Raw genomic sequence first — 11,859 nt, 5'->3', positions numbered from 1 at the left:
TCTTGACCGAAAGTTTAGATCTTTACAATCTTCCTTAAAATATTGCTTTTGCTTTTATTTTTTTTATGGTAATTTTAAAAATTTCCTATCCATGAGGATTAAAAGCTCCTTTGCACCATTAATAGATTCAGTAAATCTTCATAGAGGGCATGATATGATATGTTATAAACTGTAAAGATGAAAGGATTGTTCATAAATTTCCAAAGAGTGTCCTGTTTGTCGACCCTTCTTGTTTCATATATCGAACTAGACAACTATTTTATAATGTCAGTTTTGATTTATCAGTAGTCCAGTGATCATTTCGTTTGATTCAAATTGTCTGTTCATGTAATGGTATTCGACAGGTAGATTTTCTTGAGGGACACTAATATGTGTCATATGTGTGATTTTCTTGTTGGTGAAGATGCGAAGGCCTAAAGGACGAGAAACTTTGATACCCTTAAATCCCGCATAGGCTATGACTGGGTAGATTTATATCCATTATTATTTGTGCCTTTGTGAATAAGCTTTTAGTTGTTTAGTGGTTGCTTAGTGTTATTTGTTTCTGTGCATTATGTGTTGCAGGGCCTTAAGTATGTCATGCTATTGTCTTTTGTTTAATTGAGTTACGCAAACTCAAAAGAGCCCATTATTTGCAATCACGTTAATTTTGAAGACTTTTTCCAGTCAATTTAATTTATGATAATTTGAAGCAAACGTCATTTTAATTTCCATTGTTGGTAGATTCGCAAAAGACATGCATGATTGTCTATAAAATGAAAAGTTGTCCATTCGTTCAATTTCACGTTTTTGCTCACGTTTTAATCTCTCTTCCTTGTGAGTATCAACCTCTCTTTTCTTTTAGTCTCTCACGGTCTTGTTTTTCCATTTCCTTCCTTATTCTATAAACAGAAAAATCAAAATATCAACATATTAATTGCTATGCTTCAGAAACAATTGTTTAGGACTTAAAAATAGAACCTTTCTCCTCAGAATTTCTTGTTTCTCCAGCTCCTTGTGGATCCGCAACTCATGAGCTTCAACTTCTTTAGCGATTCTCGCTTCTTCACTCTACAAGGTGCAACTGGTTAAGTCCTTGGTTGAGAAAATATACTATTATACTAATGTTAACTGAACAAGTATACCCTGTGTTTCCTCTCAATTCTCAGGATAGAGTCATTAATTTGGCCTTCAGATAATACGTTAGAGTTTTCTAGTGCAGGTGCAACAACAGGGGGATCACTAAACTGAGTATTTACCCTCACGTTAGAGAAGGAGTCCCTTTGTGCTACACTGCCATCATCAATAGGAGATCAAGTTTTTCAATATATTGGGTATTTACCAAACTAAGTATTAACCAAAATTTCAATACAATCATATATAAAAAAATGGATGAATAACATATAGGTTTTTAAATCACCTGAGTGTGATCAGGCTGCTATGGAGGTTTGCAGGTGAGGAAGAGGGGAAGACAGCTATGGAGCTTTTGACTTGTGTTAGAACACTGGAAAGAAAGACAAAAGGTATATTTTCGTGTTGACTTTGCGCAACGTAGTTAACTTGTGTCGTGCAAAGTTGGAAAAAGCAGTAAAACAAGCTTGGATTGGCGCCAAACTCTTGCGCGACGCATAGGACGTCGCGCAAGTGGTCTTTGCGCTACACTACTTTGTGCGACGAGGAGTGCATCGCACAAAACAGTTTTACGCGACATAGTTGTATCTTCGTCGCGCAAAGTACCGTCGCACAAAGAACACTCTTGCGCGACGTCTTGTGTGTTAGTGTCACGCAAACATACTTTGCGCGACGAAATTTGCTGCGTTGTGCAAACATGTTTTTGTACTAGTGATAATGAATTATGTGTAGCATACATACCAAGAAAAAAATAGATAAAGCAAGGATCGATAGCCATGTTTTTTAATTACGTGTAACATAAGTAATTATGTGCTAAATATAATGTGCACACTACTACTAGGGCATTTAATTTTTAGATTTTGCTAACCAAACAAAAAACCCTACCCACCCCAACCAATCTGTCAGCCACCATTTTTTCTCAGGTTATGTGTTCATTCATCACCTATAACACATGGATCGGAGTTTAGAGGAAACAGAAAATCTTGGAGAAAGGATATTGGGAGTAGAATTGGGACTAAGGAGAAGTAAAAAAACCCAGTGGTGGAGAACTCAAATCTCCACATGACTCCGACCAAACCATCACAAAGAGAGTTTTTCTCAGCATGACGAAATCTATGGATGAACGAAGAAAAATATAATAAACTATTAGGCAAAGAGGCGCTCCCTAACACACACACACACCCCCTATTGGGTAGGGTTTTGCAAGCAAGAATAAAATACAGGCTTATTTTAGTTACACCCTTATATCTCACTTTGCCTCCTGTAACTCAAAAGTCATCACTTTACTCCTTAAAACTCAAAATTCATTCCACTTTAACTTGTGGACTCTCTCTTCTCCCTGAAACTTATAGGTCACCTCCTGAAAAGTATGTTGGACCCAATAACCCATAAGACTACGCCACATGTGCAATAAATTGATTATAATTCTCCATTATGTGTTAACATTCAACAATCAACGAATATCAAGTTTAAAGGAAACTGAAGGGATGGAAAAAAAAAAGAATTGATTAGCCTAACGCACCCAAATCAAACCCACTTAAGAAATTAACACATCCAAGGCAATGTAGAGCGAATTTTGAGCTTTATAAAAACTACCACTGTCAAGTTTTAGGGGGCAAATGGGATCAAAATCAAGTTCCGGAGGGGGGGGGGGTGGCTAAGAGGAGCGAACAATGAATTTCAAGAAGTAAAGAGGCGACGTTTGAGTTTAAGGAGTTAAGTAAGATTAAAATCGCGTTCCTAAGGTGTGTGTGTGTATATATATATATATTTTTTTTTTTTTAAAGAAAATACAATATTCATTAATACGAAAAACACGTACAAAGAGGGAATAAGGTGCTAAAATGGACCTCAATAAAAACGTCGCCGATGATTTCAACCCGATCTAAGGGAAAAAGAGTGTTCCGCACAAATGGCTATCCTCACCGTAACGTAAACGGTTACACTTGATTGTCTTCTAACAAAGCATCTAAAATAAAAACTAGGGGAGATTCAACCCATCTATCTTCACTAGAAACACCCAAACCAGCACGAGCTAGCCTGTGTGCTACATTGTTTGCTTCCCGATGCACAAAGTTCAACGATCTTCCTTCCATGCTTCGTAAAACTCCTTTGATGTCGTTAATTATAGGTCCCAATAATGAACAATCATCCTCGGAACGATTCACGGCTGCAAGCACATGGACAAGTTTGTCGTTATTAAGAATCATTTAACGAAGGAGAAAACATTAAGAAAAGATTATGGACAATTCCATGGTTGTTAAGAATTATTTAAGGGATTATAAAACATTAAGAAAAGACTAACTATATACATGGAGAGGTCTATGGTTGTCAAGAATCATTTAAGGAAGGAGAAACATTAAGAAAAGACTAATTATGGACAAGAAGAAGTTTGTCAACTCTACTAAGTCTTTGTTTTTAATTCCTAATTACCTGTGAGCAATACAAGTTATAAAATTAATTGAATCCGTGCAACACTCTTTTCCATATTGGTTTCTAGCAGCTGGCTAAGAATCCCAATTTTTGTTTAAAAGTTAGAGTACCCTACTTCTCCAATCAATTCTGCCTTACGAGTTCTAGTTTGTTGATTGTTTTTGTTTCTTCTTTTCGTTTCATTATCTGGGTGTTGATTGGTTCAAACAGAGTACTAGAAACATAAAAAATGAATATTAGTAATGAGGATCTGGAAGATCGCGACATTAAACTGAGGTTAGATTCTCTGAATTTACTTTTTCTTTTCTTGCGGTGTCTCTTCTTCGTGAAACTTGATCCTCTCCAAGAATGTTTTTATTCTGGTTGGTGATGGACGTATGTTAAAATGATGTTCATTTGAGAATTAGTATAATCCTCTCCACGAATTATTAAGTTTTCCCTTTTTTCCGTTACATTGAAGGGTTCCGAACTCTGCACTTCACATACTCTTACTTAGTATTCTACGCTCATCCTCACTATTTTAACTCCAATGACTTTGATTTTTGCCTTTTGTATATCAGCTTTCGACGAACCGTGAATTCTACTCTCACGGAGGAGAAAAACCATGAAGAAAATATTCCATGGATGAATAGGATATTTGTAATTGCATGCATGGTTACAATCTCAATAGATCCCTTGTTTTTGTACATTCCTATCATCGATGGCGAAAGTAAGTGCCTCGGAGTGGACAAGAAGTTGAGGATTGTAGCTCTTCTTTTCCGATCACTCATAGATATCACTTACATACTGCATATTACATTTCAAATTCGTCAAGCTATTAAATCAGCGTCACCAGACCACCAGTCTCATCCCAACGAACAAACAATTACTTGGAAGGCGAAGTGTTTCGATTTATTTGAAAGTCTTCATAAAATATTGGAGAAGTTGTCGTGGCCTTCCATCATAATTGACGTTCTCGCTGTTCTTCCAATCCCACAAGTAAGATTTTTATATCAGTAAGTTTGTCAATTTTGTAAGTTAAAAAGTGAAATCTAACTCATTATTTATTTTTTTTCCAGGTGTTAATGGGAGCTGTTTATTTCAAAATGGGTGGCTCTAGATATTTGGATAAGATAAAGATTGTGAATGTCTTTCTTCTCGTCCAATATTTGCCAATGTTATATGGAATTTACCTGGTGGATAGGAAATTTAGGAAAAACACTTCGGTGTGGATTAAAGGTGCTTTCTATTTTTTTCTGTACATCCTTGCCAGTCATGTAAGTTTCATCCATACCGCTTTTGCTTTCCTCATTTTTTAATAGCTTTTATTCTAGTTATTGAAGCTTTGTTCAATTTTAAATGAAAAGTGTTGACCTAGTAATTTGGGGTCTTTATTTATTTATTTTTTTAGTACATCGATATTTTTACATTAAGGGTAGGCGGAGTTCGGTTAAGCTATTCTTTACTTTTTTTTTTAGTACATCGATATTTTTACATTAAGGATAGGCGGAGTTCGGTTAAGCTATACAGTGACCAACCTAATTTGGTATCGAATTCGTCATCCACGAGATTAGAACCTAAAACCTTTTACTTTAAGCGAAGAGAAATACAACCAGATGGTAATACTGAGTGTCAATTTAGGATCTTTACTATTAAATTATCAGAACCCCCTTGCTTGCTGTCAGATATCACATGTTATCTTATGAATGGTCCAACAATCTCATAAGCTTGCTGCATATGTCACATGTCATAAGATTGCTGTCATAAGCTTGATGTCATAAGTTTGATAAGAGCACCAACCAGATAGTTCAACAATTAATCTCGATGTCATAAGCTTCATGTTACCGTTGTCACATGTTAGTTTTATGAATGGTTTAGCTTGGACTAGAGTTCAAACATTTGTCAGCACTACAATTGAGAAATTTCAGATCTGATTTGTATAGACTCTGTGACAACGAATTATTATCAATGATCTATTATTTATAGCTTATTTCAAATTCTTAGCCCTTAGGATAAATATCATCAAAAATATTTCGTACCGCCCCACTATTTACTCTCTTTTGACAATTGGAGAATTCGATATCAATTTACCTAACTGATTTTTTTTCTTCTAAGCTTTATACTTTTCTTTTTCTTGATGATCTATTTTTGTTACTTTTCTCCTTCGGTGTGGTACACTTTTTATTGATTAACCATATAGTTTGTTGGTGATTTTTTTAGATGCTTGGAGCCTTTTGGTACCTTTTTTCTATTCAACGAGAAACAGATTGTTGGCGCCAGGCATGCAGAAATACTGCAGGATGTAAACTAAGTTTCTATTGCGATGACAATGTTCCAACCAATGTCACAACATTGCTTACTGAATTCTGTCCCACAAGTCCCATAAATTCTACGGTATTTGATTTTGGAATGTTTTCCAACGGAATTGAGTCTGGTAACACCGGACCAATAAATTTTTTGACAAAGCTCTTTTACTCTTGGTGGTGGGGTCTCCTAAATCTAAGGTTTGCTTTTTGAGCTAATGAAAATTTTATGATGTTCCAAAGTATTCAATATAGTATTGATGTCTTGAGTGACCCTGTTTTTTTTTTCCGATTGGCAGTAATTTTGGCACCAGTCTGCAAACAAGTTCGTACGTTTGGGAGAGCCTCTTTGCAATTCTGATTTCCACTATTGGGTTGCTACTAATTTCTTATCTTATTGGAAACGTACAGGTTGGTTATCGATCGATTTCCCTATGTGAATTGTTTTTCCCGCTGAGGGATGCATAGTTAGGGTTAATTAGGGTTTTATTGACCCAAATTATGTATGTCCTTTTTATTGTGAAAATAGAATTGTCTACTGTGGGAGGAGGAAAAGAAAGTGCAAGAACCGAAGCTGAAGATCATAGAGGAAGGTCTAAGATTGTGGGCCTTCAAAAATAATCTCCCTCAACATTTGGAGAAAGAAGTCATAAAAAACATAAAACAAGCAATTGAACTAGACAAAGATGCAGACGTCGAGAATCTATTCTCTCTTCTTCCATGGCGTACCAGGCGAACTCTAAAGCGTTTTCTCTTCATGAATCGAATGATGGCAGTATGTTCCTCAATAAAACTCAAACTCGTCTCTCCTCTTTCTCTCTACACACACATATATATAGGCAGGGAATCTTTCTTAAGAGGGAAATCAAACCAAATAAAATCAAAAGAAGGTGACGTCTAATCAAGAAAAATGAACTTTTGTATGATATGATCATTCAAACGATTGTCCCTTGGCACCTCATGCATTGCCTTCTTAGTTCACACACACGCGCACGCACACACATATTATTGATCAGCTTAGTAATATTGTAAGCGCTACTATGCAGATACCAAGGCTTAAAAATATGGATGATAAAGTTCTGAAAATGATATGTGACTATCTCAAGCCAGTGGTCTACCCTCAGAATACAATCATCCGTCGGATGGGAGAACCATTTGATAGCATTCTCTTCGTTGCAGAAGGCACTGTGTGGGTTTACTCGACTACTGATAGAAGTCAGCAGATCGGAAAGATGAAGCAATTCCTTCAGAAAGGTGATATTTATGGAGCCGAAGAACTGCTGAGTTGGGCAACATCCCACAGTAGCAGCCTATGGACTTGCTTTCTCGACGGAAAATGTGAAATGTCACACAAAGGTACAAGGTTTTGCTCTCAGCGCTATGGACTTGCAAGCTATAGTTTCCAACTGCGGACATTTGTGGAGCCCTAGTAATTCCGATGAGGCGGAGGTTCCCCATACCACTACTTTAGTGCTAGTGTAGCTAGATAGTCGCATTGGCCTCCTCCCATTCTGCAACAAAAGTGACAGTGTTAAGAAGCGTGTGACAAGTTTAATTTATTACCATTTCTCCCTCAGTTTTCAAATTTTAAGTTAAAAAAAAACTATTTTACTTGTTTCTTTCTTTCTGTTTTTCTTAATTAATGTAATAATATTTTACGCTAATAGTTTGAGCTAAGTACAAAATAGGTCAACTATAATAATTTAGTATCAAACACATCATTCACGAGAGGTTTTTTTTTTTTTTTTTTTTTTAACAAAAGATAATTAACAGGGTGGGGGAGTTGGCAAAACCTCATAGTAGAATAGCCATAATGATGTGGTTCAAATTCGCATTTGGCAATAATAGAACTTAAAACCCCTCACTTACCAATGAAGAGGAATACTACTAGACTGTAGTGCTAAGTGACCCCTCATTCACGAGAGTTAAACGCAAGACTTTTCATTCAAGAGGAATATCACAAGACAATAGTACGAGTTGAACTCTTCTGAATAGAAAATTTGACTTTTCTCCTCTCAGCTCAACTTTTTCACATAAAGCCAACAATGTTCTTTATATTGGCTATAGCTTGATGATTATGATCCAACTAAACAAATTTCCTAATCGAGCTTGGAAGTGTCAGATAGTATCGTGCTGTTTAGTTGGTGGATGATAACATTAGTATCCCCTTTTGATCAGTAGCATATATACTCGATAAAGATACAACGCACTACCTACAGGTCAAGCATATTAGGTTGATTTTTGTTAAGGTGAACAAAATCTACATGAGCAAAAATCTGAGAGCATTAGGACATATGGTTATATGGACCATAAGTGGAAAGGGCCTGAATTTGCGAGTGTAAATTTGAAACCCCATAAGGCATACGGTTGAGGAGGTAAACGGCAGTCACGATTGCATCACCCTAAGATTAATGTTTAGGGCCATGGATTTCAATTATCAAAACTCTGACGATCTTTAGATTATGTATGCTCTTTTGTTGTACCACACCATTTTGTTGCGGTATATGTGGACTTCTTGTGGATTATGTTTGAATTTCTAATTCGCATATTCACCACCGTTATTCAATTGACGTATTTAATATGACTTGAGAATTGAGTACAATAACCATCTTGTTCAAATATATGTATCTTGTTAACATACTTTGAGACTAATGGAAGCCGATTTTTGGTTGGTTGTGTTAAAACAAAATCATGGATATTAACCGAGTCTTTTTTTTCAATTTTCTTGAATTAATATGTGAAAATTCACATGCATACCAGTTCAAGTAAGTTATTGTGTTTGGTTCACAATTCTTAAGAATTGAGGGAATTTAATCCTTGATGGCTCCTTGCAACTTGCAAGTCTATGAAAGATTGATGTATTTTCTCCTCTATCGATTTCTTTCTCTTTCTCTCGCAAACTTTGATATCGGCATGTGATTGTGAAGTGATGGTACATGTTAATTAGGATCCATGCAGCTAGCTGAGGCATAATTTCTCATTTCTATGTTTAATTACATTAACTGACACATTCATACCACATTCATAAATAACTACAAGGGCCTTTCAATTTGGTCACTAAAATTGTAATTAAAAATAGTCTTCACCCCTCTAGGACTTCAAAAGTTTGAGGTTGACAATATAAAACACACATATGTATATATGTAGCATATATACGAGTGACATGAACATGTTAAGTGTTATTCTTCAGTTGTGCAGGCAGGAAGGTGCATGCCTCAGACATGGCCTTCTTTGAGCATTACAAGTGGCTCTCTTGACCGAACTTGAACATTAGTGTCATCAATATCGTATTAGGTAATACTAAGGAGATCAAATTTTGTAAACCAAATGATGTAGATGTTGATAATTAGATAATTACTTAAGTGTTGATTAATATGCTTATTTCATATTGGTGACACATCATTTGGTTTGCAAATTTGGTTTGACAATTTGATCTCTCTAGCATTATCTGTATGTATTTGTTTTCCACAGTTTTCTAACTTCATATCTGTTAAAATCTATAGAGAATCCTAATTGTAGTCGATGTTGTGAGAAGAATTGTTGATTACAATAGCCAAAAGGGATCCCTTGATTTTCTTTCTTTCCACTTATGACTTGTCATATTTTCCACTTGTATCCAGCTGGTCTGCAACACCCCTTGGCACTTTTTGAATACGCTTCTTCATTTTACTTGATAGCCAGGAAACAATAATCTTTACATTTATGCAGATTGGGGAAATCCACTTTTTATTTTCTTTGATTTTGTAGTATATAACGCTTAGGAGGGTGCAATTATTAGTTACCTGACACAAGCTGCAGCAACCATTTGGGTAACTTGGTGGGAAATGTGAGTTTTCTTTGGCCGCAAGCAATGTGGGTTGAATATGCCAATCCATAGAAAGTGAATAATATTTATTTGAAAAGAAGTGGTAAGGAGACTCTCTCAAAGTGAGATTATCTATAAATTCTTTTGCATCTCACAGTTTAACGTAAATTTCCGTGCCAATATTATAAAACACTGTGTAAAATAACATAATTAAGATTACATAGAGTCCATGAAAAGTTCTAATTTTAAGAAAGTCTCATGTTCATTTCTCTTATTTGAATGTAAAGATGATTTTAGCTGGAATTAACAAGTGGTTTCCTTCATGCTCAAGTAATAGCTATTTTGCCAGCCGTCTACATCAAAATTAAGGAATCAATATGTCCACTCTAGCATCTACAAAAGGTTGAGAGTGCAAATGTGTTTTATCAACCACTTATATTTTGAAAGCATATTCTAAATATATTTACAAGGTTATTTGCTACCTTTGTAATTTACTTTTTAAGTAAAACCATGGAAAACAAATACAAGGGTCTACCATTACAAAAATGCAAAACCTTCCTTTGCGTTATTTGATAACCATTCTATTTATAATTTTCGGTCTGTTTTTTTTTTTTAGAAACTATTGACACACCCCGATCCGGAATGTCTACTAGGACTCCGAATCGAGCTGTGCTGGTCAACACCTGGAATGTGACGAAGCCATAAAGTATGGTGAAGTGGAAAATGTGAATAAATTTAAACCTAAAAGTGCCTAAAGACAAGACTGCGCTGTGAATGGGAATGAACCCATTTCACACGCGACGTCAGAGCATAAGTAAAGTACAGTAGTGTGGGTAAGGATCATACCCTCAGAGGTAGCCACCTATATTGAGATTTGCCAAGAATCCTCATCGATACAAACTTTCAGTAGCTAAAACCTGATGGGGTGAAAAAAAAAAAGAAAACATGAGTGGGCAAAAACAAAGCTTTTTGAAACCATTTCTTTTTCCCAAAAAAATAATAACCCCTCACCGTAAAACCCGTATAATTTCCCAAAAATTAATAATACATACGTATATAGAAATCAGGCTTGAGAGCAATGAAAACCAAAGTATGTACCATGTCAAGTATCTCAGTAATAAATATGTAAGCCATGTGCTATGAATATAAAATGATATGTCAGCCGGAGTCACCTAACGTGACCTGTACGGCTAAACCTATAGCTCATCTAGCAATTCCTGCACATGAATCGGAACCATTTAATGTGGTCTGTACGACAGGTTGGGTGTAAATAGATACGCTTAAGTGCTACGATCACGTGAAGGCTTTGCGAAGTATCGCAAGTCACCTACGAGTTGGAACCACCTAATGTGGTCTGTATGACAGGATGGCACCTGCCTTGGATCCAAGGTGAGCGTGTGGTGCGGGAGGTGAACGATCACGTGAAGGCTAGACCCTGGCCTCGAGCATAACACTAACATCGGGGTGCAAGATAATGAACACTAAATGCATCTAAACATAACCATACACACTACAATCACTATCATCAATATGCACTCACCTGAAGCTTACCTGGGCATCCACAGCGTCATGCAATAATATGCATATCTATACTAATGCATATACTAAATGTAATGCAATTGACATGGCTTTTAAAAATGTAAATTCATTTAAAACAATTTCTGGGAAAATGGAAAACATGTATACGTATATAAAGAAAATCAAAAGCCTACTCACCTGGAGTCCGCGCTACAACTCCATAGCACAAACATCAAGGCGTCACGAACGATCGGCGCCTAGAGCAATTATCAAACCACATCTCAGAATTCTTATCGATAAAACACGCAACTTACATAAAACATATCCCCAAAGGACATTCTAGAATGATTTGTAACCCATTGACCAAAAGTCAACCGTCGGTCAATGGTTGACGGTAGGGTCCACAACCCTACGTAACTCGATCCGGAAGATCCGCTCCTTGGATTTATGATCCGTAACTTTCAAAGATCCACATTATGCTTTTAGAATAACATACTAAAATTTCATTACGATCCAACGGTTGGATCTCTGCCAATTGCAAATTCAAGTGGCGGTCAACGTTTTACACTACAAAAAAAATGAGCACTGCACACAATAAATTATATGTGCCCTTTGAGGCCAAAAAGCACCAACATTTGTGCTCATAGACCAATAGCAACAGTGCAGCAACTAAGTTTATATATGTGCCCTCTATGGGCGTCACCATTGCTA

Source organism: Malus domestica, chromosome 07, assembly GCF_042453785.1.
Source record: "Malus domestica chromosome 07, GDT2T_hap1".
NCBI lineage: Eukaryota > Viridiplantae > Streptophyta > Magnoliopsida > Rosales > Rosaceae > Malus > Malus domestica.
This window is presented reverse-complemented; position numbering follows the sequence as displayed.